This window comes from Onychomys torridus, chromosome 5, assembly GCF_903995425.1.
Source record: "Onychomys torridus chromosome 5, mOncTor1.1, whole genome shotgun sequence".
In the NCBI taxonomy this organism is placed as follows: domain Eukaryota; kingdom Metazoa; phylum Chordata; class Mammalia; order Rodentia; family Cricetidae; genus Onychomys; species Onychomys torridus.
Window position 1 is genome coordinate 31,325,623 of NC_050447.1, and position 25,163 is coordinate 31,350,785.

The 25,163-nt window shown below is 50.4% G+C and overlaps 1 protein-coding gene across 1 annotated transcript in view; it reads left to right on the top strand.

The window, feature by feature from the left end:
* The first annotated feature begins 15,673 nt into the window (after positions 1-15,673).
* The window catches only part of Cdh5 (cadherin 5), a 40,269-nt gene continuing 30,779 nt past the window's right edge, over positions 15,674-25,163 (top strand). Inside the window, exon 1 of the mRNA XM_036187768.1 lies at positions 15,674-15,734. The gene's annotated coding sequence lies outside the window, so the exon portion shown is untranslated. The remainder of the gene's footprint in view (positions 15,735-25,163) is intronic.

Below are 25,163 nucleotides of genomic sequence, written 5' to 3' on the forward strand. Positions count from 1 at the left end.
AGCAAAAGGAAAAGAAACTAAGACAGCCCCACATGTGGGAGAGAGAGACAGGGAGTTAGAGTCAAGGGAGGAAACACAACTGGAAGGCATGCAGTTGCTGGCCTTGGAGGCGGAAGGCACCATAAGCCTAGGAATGCAAGATGGCTTCTGGGATGGTTAATTATCAACTTCACATGACCTAGAATTACCCAGGAGACAAACATCACATGTCCTTTTGGGAGTGTCTAGGTTTGGGTTAACGGAGGAAGGAAGTTCCATCCTATGTGTAGGTGGTGCCATTCCGTGGGCTGGGGTCCCCGACTGAGTGAAAGGAGAGAGCGGGCTGTGCACCAGCGTCTGTCTCTCTGCTTCCTGATGACTGCAGAAGTAACCAGCTGCTGCCTCCCACTCCTGCAGCTGCGCCTTCTGCATCATGATGGGCTGCACCCTCTAACTGTGAGCCAGAATAAGCCCTCTCTCCGGAAGGTGTTTGTATCAGGGATGCTGCTACAGTGACAAGGAAAGTAGCTTATTCAGCCTCTACACCCAGGAACCGGCATGGCGCTGTCTGAAACTGTTGTTTTACATGCGTGTTCCCCGGAGTATGACCTTACTTCAGGGGGCTTTGGAACCTTTAAGGGGTGGGGCCTGGTTGGCAGAAGTGCATCACTAGAAGCAGGCCCTTGAAGGTGACAACCCAGGCCCAGTTCCAGTCCTGCTTTCTGCATCCTGGGCCACCACCTTGTGGGGGACTTCTGAATCGGGAGAGGGTACAAGTCAGGGGCTCCAGGGATCCAGCGACAATGACAGTGTATCTGCTGGGATGGCTGCAGCAGAGCTGGCAGTAGAACAGGGTCTGGTGAGGAAAGGCAGGGTGTAGCTCTTGAGGAGTAATCCCCAAACCCCTTGACGCAGCCCCAGAATAGCAACCCTTATTTAGCGCCTTTTCTACTTTGAAGACAGTTTCTACTTTAACTCTTACATGTGACAGTCACTGTTGGAGCTGACACATGGGGGACACTGACTATGGATCACACTGTCCTGGCAGCTTGCACAAGAAATGCCTGAGGGAGGTGTGCTTTGTTTCCAGGGATTAACACTGAAGTAGCGCTTCAAGTACCTGCCCACGAACACACAGGTAGGCGCCTGGATTCACACTGAAGGTGGTGGGAAGCAGGAACTGAAGAGGACCAGGCCTCCCTCATGCTGCTATGATGGTGTCAGCCACGGAAGTGGCTGGATGGAGTCCCAGGAAGACCTCAGACCCTTCTTCTTCTCCAAACCCACCGCAGACCAAGCAGCCCTGCCAGCTCTCTGCAGCTGTGGCCCATCCAGCTCAGGGTGGGAGCAGCTCAGGGTGAGAAGATGGGAATTGACTGTCCCACCTAAACTCGCCCCTAGCAGCCGCCTGTCCATCCCCTAAAAGACAATTCTCCCTAGTGTTTATCGCCTTTGCAAGTGTTTATTAGCCATTTCCTTGACAAATTTATGCCAAATCAATGTTGGAATAACAGCTAGGCTGTGAGGATTGATTTCCTGTATTTAAAAAGAAACTAGTTTAGTTTGGAAGCCCAGAGCAAAAGTCCCACACTGGCTGACAAGATAATGCTTAGCTCAAGGATTCCTGGGAAGCCTTCCAAAGCCAGAGCCCTGGGAGGCAAATGGCCTTGGCTTCGAGGCTGGGGCCTGGGAACTTGGGGTCATCTGGGCCAAGAAGGACCAGTAAGCAGGAACATGGCCACTGAGTATTTCCCATCTGCAGAAGATAGCATTGGACACTGCCTGAGCAAATATGACTCCTGCCCACCCTCTCCTTCCTAAATGGGGAAACTGTGGCTAACTTGATAGCTTGGGTTTGTCTTCCTCTATGTAAGTGAGACTTCTCTGTATCTTGTGGTTACAGCTTTCTAATCCCAAAGTAAGTCCTCCTGATTTCTGAAACCACATCCCAAAGTAAACTGTGAGCCAGGGCATGTGACCCCTTTAAAAACAGCATGAGGTATTCAATCTTGCTACCAACAACTGAACATCCAGGTCAGGTAAACTGCCCAAATCCCTGCATTCTAAACACAAATGAACAATAACGCTGAAGTCATGATGATTGGCTGCAGGGTGAGCCTTAAACATTCGAGTGAAGTCTGTCACAGGCCCCGAGACTCAGGAGTAAATTTGTATCATAGGAGAAACCCGAAGTAGTATGGACAATGTACACTTTCCCTATATCAAACTTACCATTATCCCACATCACAAAGACTTTGAAAACTGCCCAAGGGGCTGGGGAAATGGCTCAGTCAGTAAAGAGCTTACCATGCAAGCCTGAGGTCCTGAGTTTTGATCCCCAACTCACACATAAAAATACTGAGTAGAGTGGAATGGGCCTGTAATCCCAGTACTGGGGTGGTGGAGACAGAAGGAAGGATCAGATCCCTAGCTCTTACCACCCAGACAATCTAACCTAATCAGAGAGCTCCAGGATCAATGAGAACCCCTGTCTTAAGAGATACCGGGGAGAATGATTGAAGAAGACACCCAACATTAACCTCCAGCTTCCAAACACACATGCACCCAAATAATAACTCGTGTATATACATAGCACACACAGAGATAGGGGGGCAGTTTTGGTAGCACCTCTGAATTGCAGAGGAAAAGTGACCTTAACCATGTCCCTAGTACCCGTCTCTCTGATGCTGCCAGGGTCTCTCTGATGCTGCCAGGGTCTCTCTGATGCTGCCAGGGTCTCCCAGCTGCACCTTGAGCAGCCGCTGGGATGAGGGGTTCACTACCTCTTGCCTCCCACTCCACCCTAAGTTAAGCTTCCTTGCAGCCATTCTCCATGCATCCCCTGCTTGCTCAGAAAGCAATGAACACAGAGCTCCAAGTCAGGCTCTGTCCAGGCCGGAGTTAGCAGACCCTAAAGGGGGCTTGTCCCCATTTATGCTCCATCATTGTCTAGCACTGATGGTCTTAGGTATGAAATCTGTCAGATATTCTAGTCCTATGGTCGAACGGGGCTTGATGGTAAGACCAAGGATTGGAGATGTAGCTCAATCATGGAGCACTTGTGTTGTGGAATGTTACTTTAAGGTGTGTTACTTTTGTTTATGTGGCATTTGTTTCGCTCTGTGAAGCTGTGTTACTGTGCCTGTCTGAAACACCTGATGGTCACATAAAGAGCTGAACGGCCAATGGTGAGGGAGAAGAGAGGATAGGCAGGGCTGGCAGGCAGAGAGAAGAAATAGAAGGAGAAATCTGGAAGAAGGAGAAGAAGGAACAAGAGAAGAAGGAGGTCTTCGGGTGTAGTTGGAGTTTTTCTGCCAGGACAAATCTCTCTCACCCGCCAGTCCCATAGTCAGTCGCTCAGACCCAACCAAGAAAGCACACAGAAACTTACATTGCTTACAAACTGAATGGCCATGGCAGGCTGCTTGTTATCTACCTTTTCTATCTTAAATTAACCCATTTCTGTACATCTATACTTTGCCACATGGCTTGTGGCTTACCGGTGTCTTTACATGTTGCTTCTCATGGCAGCAGCTGGCAGTGTCTCTCTCCAGCCTTCTACTTCCCAGAATTCTCTTCTTTCTTGTCCCGCCTATACTTCCTGCCTGGCCACTGGCCAATCAGAATTTTATTTATACAGAGAGATAACCACAGCATTCAGGGACCAGCCTCCCAGCCACACAGCCACACAGCCACACAGCCACACAGCCACCCAAGCACCCAGCTACACAGCCAGACATGAAGTAAGAAGGAAAGAAAAGATACAGGAATAGAGAAAGATAAAAGACCCAAGGCCAAAGACAGATGGGATAATTTAAAGTTAAGAAAAGCTGGCTAGCAACAAGCCAGGCTAAGGCCAGGGATTTATAAGTAAGAATAAGTCTCCATGTGACATATTTGGGAGCTGGGTGGTGGGGCCCTACAAAAGAGTAACAACACACTCACCTAACAAGTACAAAGACCTTGAACGCAGTCTCCATAGTGTAAGAAAATATATTTTAAAATAAATAAATGAATAAATAAATAAATAAAATTTAAAAAAGAAAATATATAAGTAAGTAGTACCTATCTCTGCTCTTGACTTTGCATTTTAAGCCCAAGTTCAGGTTCTTCAACTCACATTTGCAATGTTCCATAATCGTTTTTTAGCCCTTGCATCCATCACTAACTCATTTCCCATCCCACCTGGGTTCACATGGCCTATCAACTGGGTCAGTGGACAGTCTTCTAAGTCCATCTAAAAGGACTCTTTGTTTGTTTGTTTGTTTGTTTGTTTGTTTGTTTCGAGACAGGGTTTATCTGTGTAGCTTTGTGCCTTTCCTGGAACTCACTCTGTAGACCAGGCTGGCCCCGAACTCACAGAGATCCACCTGCCTCTGCCTCCCAAGTGCTGGGATTAAAGGCATGTGCCACCACCACCCAGAGCTAAAAGGACTCTTGACAGAGCCCTGTGGCACTGGAGACTTTCTTCTTGGTCAGTGTTTCCCAAACTGTGTTCTTTGAAATCTTTGCCTTCCTTGAAGTGGCAGGTGTGTTTGGGGCTAAAGGACCTGAGACGGGGTGCTAAAATAACATTAATACTAGCAAACAAAGGCACAACATGTAATGGAGACTTCCAGGCCTTACCTTCAGCAATACAAGCTCTCAAATCTGTTCTGTCCACACTGATGAATTTTTATGAAAGAATGACCTCTTCCTTTGCCCTTCCCCAAGCTTACAACATACCCTTTCTCCTCCTGAAATAGCCTTCTTCCATGTCCTGCTAGTGAGACCCTGGAGCAGCCCAGTCCTCGAGCAGGAGCTATAGGGATAGGCAGCAGCCATTAACTCTGACTCATCACTGTGAGCCCCTGTTAAGATCCTGGGCATAAAAACCTAGGAGGTGGTTCCTTCCACGGCCAAGCCACTGTTCTTCCTGCTGCTGGCCCACACAACTCCCTGGAAGCCTTTTCTGGTGAGAACAGTTTGCTGGGCCTTGGGGCACCGAACACCTGGAATAATCCATGCAACTCCCCAGATGTGTGAAAGACAGCGCTCCTTCCTCAAGCTGTTTGTCACAGGAATGTCCGTTAGCCCTGAGGGTGCGCAGAGCTGTCCTGCCTGGTCCATCACTTTCCATGCTTCCTATCCAGCCTGGGACCCAGCCTTTCCTGCTTCTCTTCTAGGAGGTGGTAAGTCAGCCTCCATCTCCAGTTCAGTTTAGTTTTTCTGAGACAGAGTCTCAAATAGCTGGACCACACTAACCTGTTCAACTCACTATGTGGCCTTGCACTTCAAATCCCCCTGCCCTTACCTCCCCAGTGATGGAGTTTCAGATGAGCACCACCATAGCCAGGTTTTACGAAGTGCGAAGTGGGGATCAACCTAGGGCTTCCTGCATGCTAAGCATGTGTTCTGCCAACTGAGAATACCATCCCCACCACCAGTCTTTAAACCCATTCACTCTTTCTCAAAGGACGTCTTTTGTAAACTAGACTCCTCTCAGAAACATCTGTCTCAGCACTGGCCACTAGATGGCGACAATAATATTTTTCTTCTCCAAAATGAACTATGGGATCTCACAGGGTTTCTCAGTAAATAAAGAGACAATAAGAAGGGGAAAGTCCGCATTTAGGACAATTGCTCCTTCTTCAGTGGTGCCGTCCTTCACTCAGAGATGTTGTCTCTCCACCAGGGGTATGACCCTGGAGGCACCTTCTCCTAAACAGTGATTCAGCTCAGGGTGGACACTCAGACCCCCAGGAGCTTTAAAATTAATGAAGTCCCGCCATCCCAGGCCAATTAGGTCAGAACATCTAGATCTACCTTCCTCTTCCTAGTGCTGGGGACAGGACAATTCCACTGCAGCCCAAGGTGAGAGTCACTTACTTCCTGGAACCCTGGTACCCAAGCCTGGAGGGCCTGCAGGATTTGCTAATGTTGCTGGCCAAATCGTGCTTCAAGAACTGTCTTAGAGAAAGGGAAAGTTCTGGAAGACAAGTGTATGAAACTCGAGGTGCTGGGAGGTCCCAAAGGAGACTATGTGGTTTTTATTTCTTCCTTTTCTTCTATCGCAACACCACCTGAGTGCCCAATAATTCAAGCGAATTCTGCTGGTAGCCAGGCATTTAGGGCAAGTTACAGGTTCACCACAAAGTTGGTTGCAGCTCTAACCCAGTCATTCATGCAGCCCAGGTGATTCATACTGAGAACAGACCACAGCCTACAGCCTTCCCTCATTTCCTTGGACTAACGGCTTCTTAGGTCCCATACTATATAGCCTAAAATATGGAACCTTGGCGTTTGAGAGATGAGCAGAAGGTCTTCCCAGCCTTCTCACTGAATAGGTCATGAGACCCTCAGCAAGAACTCCCCTCCTGAACCCAGCCTGATGGTACAAGGCTATATTCCTAGCCCTTGTGAGGTAGGAGCAGATGGATCAAGAATTAAGGCCAGCCTGGGCTACATAGGGAAATTCTGTCTCAAAATAAACAAAAAGAAATATCCTCCTTATATCCAGAGTAAAGGAGACTGTTGTTTCAGGGGATGTGGAAACACAGAAAGGAATCTGAGCACACAGGCCCTGCTGGACCCCCTCCATTTATTGCCCTTGGCTTACAACTCCTTCGTCCATCACCGTTCCCATGGCTACACTTTGGTCAAGGTCAGCATAGGACACTCCAGTTCCCCTATGTCTTTGCTCTTCTTGTTTGTCATGATGTAAAAATTACAGTAAAGAAATTTGTGTGTCCATGTCTTCATTATTGCTGCTGTTATGGGGACTCAGCCATGAACCCAAAATGGGAATATTTAAATAATTTAAAATAAAAAAATATTTCGTTTCCCTCTTACTATCAAAAGACAGCAAAAATAGATACATTAGACTTCATTAAAACTAAAAGCCTTTGTATTTCAGAGACACCTTCAATAAATTAAAAAGCTTGAAGTTTGGTTGAAAGTATTTATAATTATATATTTTATGATAGATTTATATCTGAGACACTAAAAAACAAAAACAACATCTCCGCCCCCCCCCCCAATGCTAGTAATTGAACTAAGGCTTCACACGTGTCTAACTAAAGCTAGACAAGCACACTCCACCATGGAGCTACCTCACCAGCTCCTAAAAACTCTTAACATCCAACAACAAGCAAGCCAATTACAATTCTAATAGGTGCATGATTTGAGTAGACATTTTCTTTCTTTTTTTTAAGATTTATTTATTTATTATGTATACAGTGTCCTGCCTGCATGTATGTCTACATGCCAGAAGAGGGCACCAGATCTCATTACAGATGGTTGTGAGCAGTGGTTGCTGGGAATTGAACTCAGGACCTCTGGAAGAGCAATCAGTGTTCTCAGCCTCTGAGCCATCTCTCCAGCCCCGAGTAGACATTTTCATGTGGCCCATACATATGAAAAGTTATTGGAGAAATGCAGATCAAAATCACAATGAAACAAGACTTCACACAGTCAAAAAGTCAGATAATGACATGCATGAGTGAAGAGATTGAAACTGTGAAACATCCCCTCTACTTTGGGGAAATGATTGACAAATCCTGCAAGAATTCAAGAAGGAGTTGTCAGTTCTGTGATTCAGTAGATCCATTCTTAGATCTCTACCCCAGGGAGCATTAAAAATGCTCACACCAAACACCGTATAGCAATGTTCACAGCAGCCTTATTTATAATGGGAAAATGGCAGACATGGCCCAGGTGTCCATCAGCTGATGAATGGATCAACCAAATATGATAGACCCATATAGTGAACATGCTTCACCATGGAAATGTAGGGGTTCTGATGCATGCTACATCATGGATGGTCCTTGAAAACATTGTACAGAGTAAAAGAAATAAGTCACAAAAAGCCACCTCATTGTGGCAGAGAGATTATCTCTGGGGGCTGGACAAGGAGAAATGGGAGCCGCTGCTAAGGGGCTTCTTCAGGAGGTGATGTCAGTACTCTTGAGTTAAGTACTGGGGATCAGTACAAAGTTTGAGAGTGCACACACACACAGAGAGAGAGAGAGACAGAGACAGAGACAGACAGAGACAGACAGAGACAGAGAGACAGACAGACAGAGACAGAGAGACAGAGACAGAGTTGGAGAGGTCAGGAGTGGAATTCCAGGCAGTGGGCAGTGGAAACGGTCTGTGCAAACGCCCTGTGACCTAAGAGCATTGTGCTTGCTGGGAAAGCACTAATCTGAGAGATGATGTCTCTGACCTAGGCAGGGGAATCCCAGAGGAAGCCAGGTTCTCGGATAGGGAGTGAAGGAGGGGTGTAGAAATAATACCTCCTGTGGGTCATCTGCTCAGACCAAAGACCCCTACTTCCTTTTCAGTCGACCTGACTGTCCCCTAAGGAAGCAGGGTCCCCACAGAGTTCCTGTCCTTTCACCCTGCCTCCTCTGTTCACATTGTCAAGCTCTGCCCCCCGCCCCCCCCCCCCCCCCCCCCCCCCGTCATCTGTGATCTCCTCTGGCCTTGGTGACACAGGAAGGACAGGCCAGGGAGGCGAGAGCCTTCATCACTGTTTATGGAGTTCTTAGAAAGCTGTTACTGAGTTGCCTGTGAGGTCTGAAGTCAGTCATTTCACAGAGTAGACTGAGGTAAAGGTGCTATGCACCACCAGGGTCAGATCCGGAAATTAAGAAGACTCTAATTAAGGTTCTGCTGCTTTCTTCCACTGACTCCTCTGCCCTGGAGAAGCCCACTTGTTAGCTAATTATAAGTTCACAGAAACCAAGTCCACAATGTAGGAGAAGAGGAACTATTTCTGTTTCCCCAAAGGTATCAGTGGGATGGGTACCCCCTGGAGGGTCCCCAAGACCCATACCAACCTGAGGATTTGGTTCCATCCAATCCGGCCTCTCTCTAGCAGCTGCTCTTGCAGGACTAGCGCACCCCCAGCTGCGCTGTGCTCAAAGGACTGGCCTCAGGCCACAGGAGGCATTGTACACTGCACTGAGGGTCTGGGAAAAGTTGGAAACCGAGCTGGAGGGCTTGTTTAGATGAGAAACTGGTGAAGGACCCAAGTCTGTTTGCCCCATCAAGCTGGCCAGGCCGGGCCCACCTTCCTGCCCCACAGATGGGGAAGGCTTCTACCCATTGTTCTCCAGGATGCTTTGACAGAGAGGGAAGGGAATGTGGGGCCTAGAGACAGGAAGGTTCAGCTTCCGGGCACCAAGGTCTGCCAGACTCAGGCCTGCCCTCCAGACAGGAAGGCTGGTCCTTGGTCCCGTGCAGTCCTGCCCAGCTGCTGGGCCACCCCAAGCAAGGCCTCACCGTTTCTGGGCCTTTGTATGAGATGGAGTAGAGGAGGATTTGTAAGTGAGCTGACACAGGCAGAAAATTCCAGAATGTGGAGGAGGGAGATGCACAAGGCTTAGACCTCCCTGGGCACAGCTATACCACTCACTCAGTGCACGATTGCACTCCAAATACCTCACACGCGACACATCCACAGGAATGCCTTGCACACACAACTCAGGTCGTCAGACAAATACCACGCACCCAGTAGTATTTCATACGTACTCACTGTTGACCATTAACCTCTCTGCTGTTCCATTGTCAATGCTTACTGAATAACTACTGTATACTTTGCGTAAATCTCTGTAACTCCTCCCAACATCCTTTGAGGAAGGCACACAATCATGCCCATCGTACAGAAAGGAAACTAAGGCACCAAAAGCCCTGTGGCTGGTCTGCGATCAGCTAGACAAGCTAAGTGGAAGACACGGACAATCCCAACCAGCTCTCATCAAGCTCCACGCTGAGGCCTTTCAGCCTGCCTGTTCCAGCATCAAGGTCCTTGGTCCTCTGGTGGTACTTCCCCAACAACATCGATAGGATGTCTGAGAGAAAGCAAGCAAGACAGCTGGGAAAGTGCTCTAGGCGAAGTTAGGAAGTTAGTCCCCTCCGCCCCAGGAGCTTTCTAACCTGCATTGTTCTCACCTTCAGGAATGCAGTCCCCATCTGCTCCTTCCTGGCCTAGGACCGGCTGTCCAGTACCCCTCTTCCTCCTCAAGGTCCTGTGGCTGCAGCCACAACTGCCACAGCAGCTGGCCTCTCCTGTCACCATGATTCAGATGATCCCACCCCCCACCCAACGCACACGCACACACACACACACACACACACACACACACACACACACACACACGAGATCACCCCATGGGGAGCTTACACCTAGATAGAGCAATCTTCCTAAAACAGAACCTCAGTCCACGTTTCAAAGCAGCTTGGGAGACATCAGTCCACCTCTCTGATAATGCCCAGCATGAAGGCACATTCCCTGTCTCCAGCCTGGGTCCCTTCCATATGGCTCATGCTCATCTGGGTATCTCCCACGAGATTGTGAGCTTCCCCATGCCTGACACAGAGCGGGGGGGGGGGGGGGGGGGGGGGGGGGGGGGGGGGGGTTGGGCATCATTGGGTGGGTTTGTTTGTTTTTAATGAGACAACAACATCGACAAACATGACAGGGTACCGGAAGTCTCGCGGCCCTTCACAGGGAGCTCTGACCTCCAAACACAACAATGGAAGTTGGGATCCTGGCTCTGCCACTCAAGCGGAGTCCTTGAGCAAGTCCGTCCCCTCTCTGAACTCCACCTCCCCCATAGGGAATGTGGTTGGCATTTACACCTCAGGAATGTTGTGAGGGCTCCCCAGAAAGAGCCTGTGAGTGACTTTTCTCACCACTGTGCTAAAACTCACAAAAGCAACTCAGGGAAGGAAGGGTTTGTTTGGCTCAAGGTTTGAGGGGCTGCAGTCTGTCATGGTGGAGAAGGCATGTCAGCTGGAGCATAGGCAGCTGATCACATCACGTCCAGACAGGAAGCAGAGAGAGATGCATGCTGGTGCTTAGCTGGCTCCCTCCTTTTCCCCTTTTTATTCAGTCCATAGCCTGGTGCTGCCCGTCTTCACGGTGGGGCTTTCTCCTCAGTGAAAGCTCTCTGGAGACCCTCTCTCACGGTCACATCCAGGGTGTGTTTCCTACGTGACTCAAATCAAGTCCAGTTGCCGATGAAGAGAAACCATTATGGAGTGCTGACAGGAGTTTTGGGGAGCGGGGAGGGGTCTGGTAGACTGGGTGAAAGGTGGTGCATTGGAGCTGGGCACTGAAGGGTTGGGAGGGCAGGGCTGGCATGGTGAGGAAGGAAGAGCATCCTAGAAGAGAAGGACGGCCTGGGCGAAGGCTCAGAGGCAGGAAGCAGGAGTGGCTGGCCTGGGCTGATCGACAGTGTTCAGCAAGACATACAGGACATACAGAAAGGAGCTTATTTGGAGCTAGGCACAGTTACATGGGGGCAGTCATTCAGTGTTGTAAAAAGGTTAGCTCCACCCTCTGTTCTCATGGCCATCATATCAGAGATAGGATACAAATCCTAGGACCAGGATGGCACACAGTAGGACTCACAGGAGGAGCCTCAGAGCTGCCTCTGGGATCAAGAGCATCTATAAGAAGAAAAGGAGAAAAAAAATAGGAAATTGTTTTCAGCAACCAAATCTAACTGCAGATGGACTAGAGGGTAGTTCGGTGCCACATAACCTATCTAAATAGGATCCACTCCCTGTTCCTCAGATGACACTCAGCTCAGGTCAGAGTATCAGGTAGTCAGCCCACACTGGCAAAAAACTAGAAAAAACCAAAAGGAATCAAGAGCCAGGAATGGCCAGTGCAAACCTGTGAGCTCAGTATTCGAGGGCAGGGCTGAGACAGGAAAATCAGTTTCTGCCCAGCCTGGGCTACAGGGCAAGACTCTGTCTGGAAAAAAAAAGAAAAAAAAAAGAAAAGAAAAGAAAAGAAGGAAGGAAGGAAGGAAGGAAGAAAGAAAGAAAGAAAGAAAGAAAGAAAGAAAGAAAGAAAGAAAGAAAGAAAGAAAGAAAGAAAGAAGAGGGAAGAAAAGAAAAAGAAAACTGAGAAGGAAAGAACCCACAGTAATGCTGGCCATAGTAAGACAGCTGATGTCAACTCCCAGCAAGGCAGCCCTGGGCTGGGAAGGGATGGAGGGGTACTGGGAGCCCCTCTACTGAGTGCACATAGGCAGAGTGGAGCATGGGACAGGCTCCTGGGGAAGCTGTGGGATATGCAGTCACTGGGGAAGCAGCAGATCCACCCTCAGTGCCCCGACAATGGTTCTGATGCATGCACAGCTCCAAGTCCCGCATTAGGGAGAACCCCATCTAAACTCCACATCCAGACAAGCACAGCAGAGAGACAGACACATGTGGGTAGGAGAAGAAAGATGAGCCACAGCTGCTGAGTGGGACCATGAGTCCTAAAGCTGCTGCAGAGGAGGGGAAATCAGGGAGATGGAGGGGCTTTGCAAACAGAAGAGAAAGGAACGCAGGAGATGGAAGAGCACAGGCAGACCCCAGAAGGTGGAGGTCACATGGTTTTACAACAACCACCTGTGATGAAGCCAAAGGCATCACCTCCTGCCCTAAAGGTCAATGCTCAGGACTGTGGGAAATTTTTATTGACAGAAAACTAGAAATTTTCATAGACAGAAAAAGCCGGAAGAGTTCTGTTGATGCACTGTCACAAGGCAGGAAAGCCTGCTGGGTGAAGAGCTTCCCTGTGGAGATGAAGTCCTGGTCCAGAATTGGCATTGAACAATAATAAGCTCTCCCACCTCAGACAGCCCTTAACTCCCGGACTCAGTTTCCCCATCTGTGTAACAAGACTCATGACAACTAACCCCCGCCCCCGCCCCCGCCCCCGGGGCTTTGTCCTGGGAACTAAATCACGAACTCTAGGCGGCAATGGCATGCAGGGGGCTGTGGTCATTGGATGTGTGTGTGTGTGTGGATGTGCATGCTCAGTCACAAGCCCCAGGGGCTGCCAGCCTGTAGGTGTCTCCAGGCACTGTCTCCACCCACCTCAGGGGAGGTCAAGGACTCTGCACTTCCAATCCCTTTACCCACCCTGGTGATTCTGAGGTAGGAGGCTTAAGAACCACACTCATTTTTTTTTTAAAGATGTATTGATTTTTATTTTGTGTGTGGGGAGGGATTTTTTGCCTCCATATATGTCTGTGCACCATGTGCGTGCAGTGCAAGAGGAAGCCAGAAAATGGCGTCAGATCCTGTGGAACTAGAGTTACAGTCAGTCATTAGTGGCCATATGTATGCTAGGAACAGAACCCAGATCCTCCAGAAGAGCAACAAGTGCTCTTGACCATGGAGCCATCATTCTTGCCCCCAGAGACCACACTTACATGAAGCACATGTTCAGTATGCCCTCTAGGGTTAATGATTCCCAATACGCATTTGATCCTCCTTACCGTCCTGAAAAGTATGACCTGAAGGCCATCCCCAAGCTGAGGAAAGCAGCCCAGAGAAGCCAATCAACTGCTCTAGGTGACACAGACAGGATCTGGCCCCGGGTCTGCCAGCCCCACAGCCTGCAGTGTCTCACGCAGGACTCTCTCCCTGGTCAGGCTAGGTAGGCATACCCTGGCCCCTCACAACCTACCCTTCCACCCCCTCCTTTTCTAGCTTGCTCCTAATCTGCTGCAGCAGACCACTGCATTTCCTGCCTCCCTGACAGCCTCCTGGGCTCGCAGTGCCATGTCCATGCTTGTGCCCTCCCGTCACCCTCTTTTACCTTTGTGCCTCCTTTACCCTTGGAGCAGGGCTCAGGAAGTTCGTGAAACCAGGCATGAGACCCATAGGAGCATTAGCCTGGGCTTTTGAGGTCTGAACTTCCTCTGCTATGGAGACCTCCACTGCCATCCCTGGAGCCCCGGGTACATTCAAGGCTTGCCCATCCATTGTTTACAGAGGACAGAGATGACGGTTTTCAGGGCAGGCATACCCACCAGGACTAGAGTACCAAAAGAGTTGGCAGTGGTAGCAGGACAGGCCCTGCCCCTGGTGCCCTGCTAGGGCTGAGTATGAGACCCAGTGGAAAGTGCTGCCCAGGTGGATGTGGCCCTTGAGTATGCAGACCACCAGGACAGGCAGCCCTCACAGGAGAGCAGGCTCTGCTGGGCCAGCCCACCCTGAGGGCAAGGGACAGAGCTGATCCTGATATAGAGGAAAATGTGGAGCTATTGTGTGCTCATTACATACACACACACACACACATACACACAGGCTAAGTGTTATGGATCCTGCTTGGCTCCTGGGACACTTCCCCCATCAGCAGACTGCCCTCTTTGCTCTTATGTGATCATCTGTCTTCACAGGGCTTCACAACACAACTATTCCATCAGAGTTTAGACTCCATCTCTGCGCCTCTGGTCCAGTTCAGTTCTCAGTTCCCGGAGGGAATGACTGGCTACACTGACTTTGCCTCCCTGTCCCCTCCCCAACCCTGACCATCCCCTCTAATCAGTTTTGTTGAACCTGCTATGATCAAGTCCAAGACCTCATTTTTCAAACCCAGTGTCTGGAACCATCCTAGCCTTACCAAGGGTGACTCAGCTGTCCACCCTACTGACCTCACTACACACCCTCACCACAGCCCCTTGGTTACAGAACCATTCTGTAATGGACCTGCAAACTTCAGAGGATGAGCCCTCCCTCCCCACAAGCTGGTCTACTCCCATGGATCAACTTGGCTTCTCATTGGATGTCACCCATCTCCACTTACCAACCCCATGCTGCTACTTGGTGTCTAACGGGAGTCTCCAAAACCACCTACCCCAAACAGAAAATCTTCTCTTCTCTGCTTTCTCCATCCAGTCACAGATGCCTGACAAAGGCCTGCTCTCCTATAGTCCCCCTTTGCCTCACTGAATAACAGGTCAAGTTGACTTCCCAAAGTTTTACCCATGAAGAAACCTGGGCAACTTGCCAAAGGGTACATTCTTGGGGCCTGCTTTGTAAGATTGCAATGTTACTAGCCCACTACATAACGAATGAACAGAATCTTAACCTCATCTCCCCAGCATCTTGGTTCTGAGGGACTCTGGTCTACCTCCTGCTTCACTGTCTTCTAAGTTCCTCTTTTGCTGACTCAAGCCCATGGCTGTACCCCTTTTACAGATGAGTAAACTGAGGCACAGAGCCCTGACTGGCCCACAGTCACATCAGAAGTAAAGCTACATCTCTTTGACTTCACCCAATATTTGTAAAGTGAGATGGTGCCCACCAACTGACTCAGGCTGGTGCCTTGGAACTGAAATCCACACCACCCTGACCAGAAGAAGCCAACAGGCACCCCAGTGCTGAAAGTGATGTCTGACCCATTTCTAAGCCACCCCAGCTCTGAGGCCTCCACTCCCCCGCCCCTTTTTTTTTAATCACACCATACCATGGAGTTATTGTGGAAAGCCATCTCTGTGGAGAGGCTGAGGCTGGATTTCTGTCTTGGTTACTCTGTCCAGCTGTGAGTACCTCAGACCCACTAAGCTTCAGCTTTCTGCACTATTAAGTGGGGGATATGACACCTGCCTTCAGGGTATGGTTGAAGGTGCTGATAAAAGTCCAGGGCCCCACAGCCGGTGCTAGCCTCAGCCCCAGGGGCGAGACCTGGAATTGAGGTATGAGTTGAATACCCGTGGGTCCCAGGCCTCCACAGGGCCGGGCTGACCAGGTTGAGGCCGCCCACCACCAGGCTTGCCTATCTGCAGACAGCTCACAAAGGAACAATAACAGGAAACCATCCCGAGGGGAAGTGGGCCAGGGCCAGTTGGAAAACCTGCCTCCCTCCCAGGCTGGGTGTGGCTCCCCTCTCCCCTCCTGAGGCAGTCAGCGGAGCTCTACACAAAGCTCAGCCCCGGACAGTCTGAGGAGAGGAGAGTCTTCAGCTCACAGACGCGGTAAGTGAGACTCCCAAACCTACCTCTTCTCCTGTCCCACTGAGCCCGAACGAGGAGGGTCCTGGTTTGTTCCTATGGAGGATGGGCACTGTAGGACTCCTAGGGGACAACAGCCTCTCCAGGGCCTGAGTCTCCTCTGGGGCTAGAGTAGGCTAAGGAATGTATAAGGACACACATGCATCTCAGAGCCGATGTGGGAGAAAGACTTGGAAGTCTTATTAGTAGGCTGTCTCACTCATGAGACTCCAGTGACCTGAAGTTTCTATGGATAATAGGTTCAAAGAGGACAGGATTCTTAGGGTCACCTAGCACGCTAGGGCAGAAGACTGGCGTGGGCCTTGGATTTGACTGGGATCTGCTCTGTGTGGAATGGGCAAACAATAGCTCTGTGCTTCTCTGTCTACCAGGAGTAGCTCTGTCTTCTGCCCAAAGATCGGAGCTAAAGGGGAAGATTTAGCAAGGTCTGACTTACCCTCCATCATCCCTACCCACAACTCCTCAAGGGACTAGGGTGGGATTTGGAGGGCTGAAAGGGGTACTCATTCCCTCTGTCAGTGTCTCCTACTTTCTTTTCTTTCCTTCTTTTTTGGGGTGGGTGGGTGGGTGGGTGGGTGGTTTTTCATGGAAGTGTTTCTCTGTGTAGCTTTGGAGCCTGTCCTGGAACTCACGCTGTAGCCCAGGCTGGCCTTGAACTCAGAGATCCACCTGCCTCTGCCTTCAGAGTGCTGGGATTAAAGGAGTGTGCCACCACCGCCCGGGATGTTTCCCACTTTCAGGATGGGCATTCTGAGGCTCAGCTTTGGACACTTGGGGCCCTGTTTGTGAAATCTCTTCCCTCATCTTCCCCAGACTCAAGGGCCAATTTGTGCTTTGGTGGCTACAAGCAGGAAGGCAGCCTGCCATTTCTCCCCAGTACCAGATACTCAGGGGCCGAGAGCTCAGGAACTCCTGTGGCTGTGCAGCTCAGCAGAGTCTCTGGAAAGCCCTGGAGACAAGGACCTCTGAGCCAAAAGCCCAGCTTAGAGACGGTGACCCTCAGCACCGATCTTAGCCTACTCACTTCCGTGTGGCCTTGAGATGGTTACCTAAGGTCTTCAAACCTTCATTTTAGGTGGCTTCTAGAACATAAAGTGGGGGAAACATCTTCACAGACCTTACACATGGTTTACATCCTTGAAACGGCTCCTAGCAGAGGCAAATAGCCAGGGAATCATGGATGGATTTACCCACTGCCCCAGAGCAGTAGGAGGCTGTGAACACAATAAAGATTTGGAACCCCAAAGCACAGGACAAGCCCCCTCCTCACCTACTGTCAGGGGGTGGTACCTAGCTCATGAAAGGAATAGCTGAAGTGAGAGGCCATATATTTAACTGCCCAAGCTGCAAGCTCCTTCGGGCATCTGCGCTTGCTACCTACCCCTGGAGGAATGAGATAGACAGACAAGGCTCTAAGAACAGGGATGGGGACACATGGAAAGCTTGGAGGATCTGGGAGGCTGGTGGGAGGCTAGGTTCTTCAGAGCAGGGCGTGAAGGAGGCTGAGTAATAGGAAGGTTTGTGACAGCCCAGAACAATTAGCTGTCCTCAGGTGGGCAAGGGAGTCACAAAACTCTCGTGCATCTCTGGCCTGAGCCCAGCCATCTATGGACTGGAAAGTACCAAGCGACCCCCAAGGGGCCCAGGAGCAACTGAGCCTCAGGGGAGCCCTGCCATTTCTAACTTTCAGAGCTAGGAGCTGGGAGAAGTTCCCATACCTTGAAGGGGTTAAGCTATCCAGCCTGGAGCCTCAGCCCAGCCATTGTGCAGCCAAACAAGGGCCGGACATGGGGCAGGAAGCCAGAAGGGCCACACTTATTTTCTCTCAGAGTTAGATGACTCACAGACGCACAGCTACCTCAGAGATGGCAGACACGAGCCATCGTCCCCACAAAAACTCAAGCCCCTGGCCGAGTGGACAACTTCCAGTTGCTTTTATCACCTCTCCAGCACCCCTCAGTTGACATGAATAATTCCCATGTGGCTGATGGGACCTCTGTGGTCCAGAGAGGCTAAGCAGACATTCTGAGGTCACACAGTAGTATAAAGTGGATGGGGATAGGAGTGAGACCAGGTCTTCTGACCCCATAGCCATACTCCATATTGGAGTTTAGAAAAGAGACCATCAGCTGACTTAGACCACAGGAGCCTGTATAAGGACAAGCCAGGATCCTAGAGGCTCTGGGGACTGCCCTTACAGACTGGTTCTACTGCTATTGGAGAAATACAAAAAGCCCATCATGACTCTAGTCTAAGCTGGCACTGAGAGGAGAAATTTCAGAGAGCTTCTTGAAGGAAGAGTAGGAACTTGGAATTCTGGGAAGACTACCACAGCTCCCACAAACTCAGCCTCAGTTCCCCATGGCTCTGTGGCAGAGGATGGTCTTTAAATCCTAAATCCACTCAGGGACAACACACACACACACACACACACACACACACACACACACACACACACACCTGGCTGATACACAGGCAGGCAGGGACAAATGGGGCTCAGGGGTGGACAGAAATGGTGAGTAACATCTCCTGAGGAGAACAGGGGACAGGAGATGAGCCTAAGGCAAGACCAGGAAATGAGGTCAGATGTGAGGCAGCCAGGGGAAGGTCTAGACTGCTCAGGCTGGAGAGGACAGGTAGGCGGAAGTCAAGCAAGACACCTGCCCACTTGTGTTGGGCTTTCGCCTCTTCTCGTCCCCCTGTCCAGGAATTCAGCTTTTGTTGCCTTTACTAGAGATGCAGCAGCTGAAGCCCAGATACAGCAAAACCTAGAGCCAAGACCACAAAACCCAGGAATAATAGGGCAGGTTCAAACAGACAGACATACGGACCTTGTTCTGATGCCCACCATTGCCCCACAGCCCCAGCTCAGAGTCGGCAAACTCAGAGGAGGTTGAAAGTCTCCCTAGGGTGGGAGTCCTCTGCCTGATGCTTGAGCCTGTCCACAGGAGACAGGGAGATAGACTCAGCATAGATCAGTTTCAAACTGCAGACTAGATCTGGCCCTATTGGAAGTCTCTATCTTGAAAGTTGTGTTGAATATTCAGAGGCGTGAAAACTGTGATTGCCTAATGATTTCTGCCACGGATATGGGAAGAGATGAGTAGCAGCAGCCTATGAGCTCCAGTGTGGCAGCCAGGCCTTAAGAGGCTCACTGCTCAGGGGTATGTGCGTCCTCTCTGGGGACCTGTATGAAAGATGATGATCTTGTCCTAAAGAATCAAATCTAGATGGGACCTAGCAATGTGAAGGCTGTTAGAGGGCCTATTTGGGAAGAAGCAAGAGCTTTTCTTGGTTAAACCACAGATGGTGTTTGCTCTGACCACCCCTGGTGCTGTCTGCAAATATGCATGTTGGTTTTTAAATCCTGTGAGTGAAAGAAGAACGGAAAGCAGTTTCAGAATGGGAGACTGAGTCATGGGGGGGTGTCAGATTTCACACCCTCAGGTTCCAGAGGATGAAGTACAGATTTGGGCCCAGAATGTTTCAGGGCAGAGAACTCTCAGGCTAGGAAGCAGAGGCTGGGCTGGGAGCTGGTGGCAATCAGAAGTCTTCATGGAGGAGGTGACCTGGGCTGCATTCACCCAGGGAACAAAGCTAGGGATGGTACCCACCATGCTTGGTATAGGGCAAGCATTGTGCATTCTAGAAACCTTTAGGATGCCTTGTGGTTGGGAGGGGTAGGAGGGTGGAAGATAGAAGAGCTGGAGGGCTGGCAGGGGACATGCTCAGCTAGTTAGCTCTGGAGCTGCAAGAAGAGCTTAGCCCGGGAGACACAGAAGGGAGCCAAGCCAGGAAACAACCCCAGGGCAGCAGCAGGTCTGGGACCCCTAAAAACAGGTCTCAGGGCTCAATTGAGCTACAAAGGAGGACAGAGCCCCACGGGGCCAGCTCATAGCTGATGGGCTTCACTCTCCCATCCTCCCAATGCCCACACTGACAAAACCCAGTTGCGATCACTGGAGAAGGGTGGTAGTGGTGGTGGTGCATGTACCTTTAGATCCTATTCCTGTCCTAGCTGAGGCTCAAAGTGGGGGGGGGGGGTAGGCAGGCAAGAGCTGCCCAGGGCCACACACAGCGCTCAGGCTCCAAAGCCACTGAACACGCAGGCACACCCCCTACATGTTCCGAGCCATCTCCGCCCACCGCCCTGCCCCTCATCCCTGACCCAGGCCTCCAGGCTGGAGTCCACAGTCCGCAGGAGGCTGGGGTAGGGCTGAGCATTCCGTCCTCAAAGGCCCTCCCTAGGGCTCCACTTAGCTGCCAGATCCAGCCCTTGTCCTCACTAAAGGCCATAGGCCAGGTAGAGGAGAGGCCTTGTTCAGGAGTCACCTTTGTAGAATTGCTGTGGGAACATGCCTATATCCAGGGTCATTGGGGACTTAAACAGGCTCCTTGAAGGATATGAGGTTCTGGGGGTAGAGACAGAGAGAGACAGACAGAGAGAGAGAGAGAAGAGAGAAAGGATAGTTAGTTAGTTAGTTAGTTAGTTAGTTAGTTAGTTAGTTAGTTTTCCTAACCCCCAGAGCCCTCCAGGATAGTGAACAGCCTATCCAAAGCCAGAACCTGGCAGCTAGAATCTACTCAGGCTTAAGCGAGGCCCCATCAGATGCCTGTGGCAGGGGAGAACAAACCCAAGACACTGGCCTTATGCCCCGCTGAGGGGCTCTAGCTGGAGCCAAATTTCCTACATCTGTTCAGCTACAAAGCCAGAACCTAGTCCCAGGGAGTCCCAGAGACACTCCAGCTCCTCCACAGCTCCTCCACAGCTCCTCCACAGCCCCTCTTCAGCTGTGTCTAAAGCCTTCCTTCTGCCTGTACTCTGTACAATTCAAGGTTGAGCCCAGCTCACATCCCCTTTGAGGCCAAGTCCTAGGGACAGATGGGCTGTAGAGACAAGGGGGAAGGGGGACCTTGCCTGATCCCTCACGGTGGGTGAATGAGAAAAAAGGGCTTCCTTCTGAGACTCAGGCTGCAAGCCAGTTCTGTCCCTCCTCACACACCCTCTTACAGCTTCTTAAATCCTTTCCTCCCTGCACACATCTCATTTTTGTGTACGGCGTGGTTCGTGCCCACCTTCCTGTGGGTCCGCAGACACAAAGGCCTACGTAAGGTATGTGCTAGCGTGAGAGTGATGGTGTAATCTTGTGCTCTCTGAGCTTCCTGAGGAAGTGACGTTGTATGACCTAGATAGGAAGGAACAGCAAGCTGGTGGGAATGGGAGGTCCTAGCATTAAGGTCTCATAGCTAGGACTATGTTTGGAGTCTGAAAGGGAACCCAGAGAACAGCAGACGGAGCCACAGGGCCCTGACCCATCCTACTCAGATGCCCAGTCGGGTTGGCCTTCAGAGCCACCTCTCAGTCCCCAGACTCTGGCCTGGGTGTCTTGTCTCTGGCACCTTGAACCATGGACATTCTAGACACAGACTCCAAGAGCCCCAAGATCCTTACTTATCAGGGCAGAGTTGAGTTCAGCCATACTCAGGCTCTCAGAGACTCGTGTCCCCTGTCCTGGGCTATGCTCCACTTTGGCATATTCTTTGTCTTTGAATCTGGGATCTTCTTGGCATTCTTAGCCTGATGGAAGGCAAGGCAGGCACTGTCATCTTTTTGGAATTTATCCTGAACATGGTCTCAGAATTGGGGTATTATGGCAAGGAATGGCAGAGGATGGCAAGGAATATGGGCAACTCCTGAAGGTCCCACACCCACAGCTGAGCCACTAGGCACTTCCTATCCCCTGACCACTATGTTCACACAAGTTTCCAGCTGTCCAACTGAGATGCTCAGCACAGAAATTCCCAGTCCTCAACCCTTCCAAATGTCATCGGTGCTGTGTTCCCACCCAGAGACAGTCTAAGCATTTCTGAAGCTGGTAAAAAGTCAGGGAGATATAGAGAGTGTCACCAGGACAGTGTCAAATACTTAGGAGATTTTATTTCCAGTGAGACTATAGCCATCCTAGCTCCTGGACAGGAGGAGGGGACAATGGCTATCCTACAAAACCCTTCCCCTGTGCTAAATTGCCAACTCTAAAGGCAATAGACTCAAGTAAGTATGGCTACTGGGTTAGAAAGTCCCCTGAGAAAATCCCCCTCTGAGGCCATCTGCAGAAGGTCAAAATTTAAAAGAAGGCAGATTGTGCCATGGGCAATCTCTAGACTTTGATTCCTTGTCTGTGGAATGGGAACGAGAATTTCTGTATCCTTGATGTGCTGGGAAGAGTGTAAAACTTAAATGAAGAGATAGCGCTGAAAGCCAAGCGCTGGAGACTGTTATTATGGTAAGTGTTGCTGGAGCCAGAGGTGATGCTAGAAGGGCTATTTCAGCCTGAGCCTTCCAGGGAGCCTTCCCTTCCTCATTTGAAAAAAGGGACAATTGGTAGCTGCCTTGAAGGGTTGTGGCAAGGTTTAAATCAGATAACATGCTCAAGGAGGCCAGCCCATGCCACACCCCAGACCCCAGCTTTGGAGAGGAGACAGCCTTATATGATCCCACCTACCAAGGGCCCACACTCCATGGTTCTGCCTCCTCATCCACAACTGACTGACAAGAGAGCTGAGTGAGCAGATCTCCCTGTCCCCTGATGTAAGGGATGTTGTGAGAACAAAGACCATTCCCACTAGAGGTGGGGAACTTACAGGTGACCTTGTGGGCCAGAGGCTTTCTTTTAAGGGCTCACAGCAAGGTCTCTGTTGGACACAGTCAACTGAGAACTCTGCATGGCCAGCCAAAGCCCACCAACAGGCTAGTGTCCCCTATGAGCCAATGAACTCTGCTTCATTGAAGTCCAGTATAAAAATGTCCTCTTATAACTGATGACTGTTGTCAGCCCTCAGAACCCTTCACTCATCCCAACAGGCCCCAATAAGAAACTGTGTTTGCTCATTGTGTCCTGCGAAGTCCCTGCAGGTAACTTAATATCCAAATCAATGTCCAGTGTAGGCTCTACGAAGGGACTGCCAGCCAGGGTTATAGGGTATCAGGAGGCCACAGGGACCTTGAGGAAGCACCCAGAGACTATCAATGGAGGGAAGCTATTGTCTCCAGGGCTGAAGGGGCAAAAGGGAAGACACTCTTGAAGCCCAGAGCCCAGAGCCTAAATCCCACAGATGCTACCCACTAGGAGCTGATGTGGAGGATGCAACCACAAAGGGAAAGAGAGACCAGAGGGATGGAGAAGGGGCCTATTTCTCTCCTCCCATAACCATAGTGCTTACTGGATACCTTGTGGCCAAACACAGCCGGAGGCCAAAGCCAAGGCTAGGAGTGCCAGGGGAAACTCTGGGGTTCAGAGCAGAGGTTGGTGAGGGCGAGGAGGGGATATGGGAGACAAAAATGATCTACACAAACTCTCAGAAAATGATTGGGTGGAGTATCGTTGTTATTGCTCTTTTGAGACCAGATCTTGCTGTGTAGTTCAGACTGGCCTCAAGTTTCCAGCAGTCACCCTACCTCAGCCTCCTAAGTCCTGGGATTATAGGCAGGTGCCACTTAAGGATTGTCTGTTCAGGAACAAGAACAATAAGCGGGCCATAATCCTCCGATGATGGTGACAGGCTACCACAAATCTGAGGGCTTAAAGCCGCATGTGTTTATTTATGTATCGCTTTACAGTTCTGAAAGCCAGGAGTCTGAAATGGATCGCAGAGGGCTGAAGTCAGAGTTGTGACCCCTCTCCAGCCTCAGAAGTAACTCATGCCCAGACCTCTTCCAGCTCCCAGGGCCATTGTGTCACTTAGCTAATAGTCTCTCAGCACCTCAGATGAGTCTCACGACATCTTTTTGTGGTGCTGGACTCCAGACCTTCCCATATGTGAGCCAAGTGCCCTACTGTATAACTGCATCCTGAGCCCTCTCTTTACATTTTATTTTATTTGAGTTTATTTTTGAGGCAAGGTTTCATTTGTCCTGGGCTGGCCTCCAGCTTCCTATGTGGCTGAGGGTGACCTTTGAACTCCTGAACCTTCCAAATGCTGCTCATTTGCATGGTGCTGGAGATAAAGCCCAGGCTCTGTGCATAATGGGCAAGCAGTCCACCAACTGAGCTACATCCTTATTTATGACACAGGGTCTCCCTGGGTTGCCCAGGCTGGCCTTGAACTCACTCTGTAGCCAAAGAAGACCTGAAACCCTCCTGCCACAGCCACCTAAGTAGCTGGGAAAACAGGCCTGTCCCACCAGGCCTAACTACATCTCACTTTTGAATCTGACCCTTCTGCCTCTATTTTCAAAAAACCCTAGGATTATCATGGGTAGTCCAGGATCAACTCCCCATCTCAAGCCTCAAGCAAGATCCTCCATTTAAGTCCCTTTAGCTGTGTAAGGTGACCTTTTAGGTTCCAGTGTGTAGGAAGGACATGGATATTTGGAGGATATCATTCACCTACCACACTGATGTAGCCCCTCTCCAGTGCCTTGGCCCTTGCTGCTCATTTCTGTCTGACCCAGGGGACATCACTGGCTCCTCAGACATGGTAACTGCTCTTCTAAATTGGTGCTTCACTCCTGCTGATGCTGTGTCCTGAAATCCTCCTCTTCCCTGGGCCTTCTTAGAACTGACACTCAGGCATGGTCTTATATAATTTTCTGCAAGGGCTGGAAGTGTGGCTCAGTGATAGTGCACTTGCTTAGCATACATGAGGCCTCTGGTTGCACCCCCAGTGCCACAAAATGCAATAAAAGCATCTCTGAAAGGCTACCCATGGCCTCCCAGTCTCTCATGGCCACTTCCTCCTCACAGCTGCGTCTCCCAATGGGATTCCCACTGTCTTATCTTTCTGTTGGTCCCAGGGCAGGTCTTCCCATCTCCGAGGCTGTGCTCCATGGACTAGTAGAATCCAGCATCCCCAAGGTGCTCACCCTCAGCAGTGCAGAGTTTAGGCTCTCATCCTCTGCTTACCCCAGGCCTGAGAATTCTTCCCTTCCTTCTCTGTTTCACTTCCCACTATGTTACTTTTCCATTTCCTAGTTACTTCTTACTTGAGGGGAACAGAAAACCCCCGTGCCTGGCAGTTCTTCCCCAGGCAAAGAAGGAAATGACTCACATAGTATGCCTGTAAGGCGGAGGCAGAGGGTCACACTACACCCCCCTGAGTCAGGACCAGATCCTGGCGGGTCTTCTGCCTCCACTACCCTCCCCCACCTCTTTGTTCACTGCCTTTCTCCTGCCTGGCATCTTATTCCAAGGGCCCCCAGATTGTTTTAGGCAGACCCCTTTGTTGATGGTTGAATAAGACAAGGTCTGGGGAGAGAGAGCTTCCCCTAGACACATAGCACCTGTTTCCAGGGCCCCATTCTAGGATACTGGAGTCCACTTCCTTCTAGGACAGACTTGAAGGAGCTGAGGGGAAGGAACTATAAGTGGTAAGGTCAGCACAGACAGTGCAGCC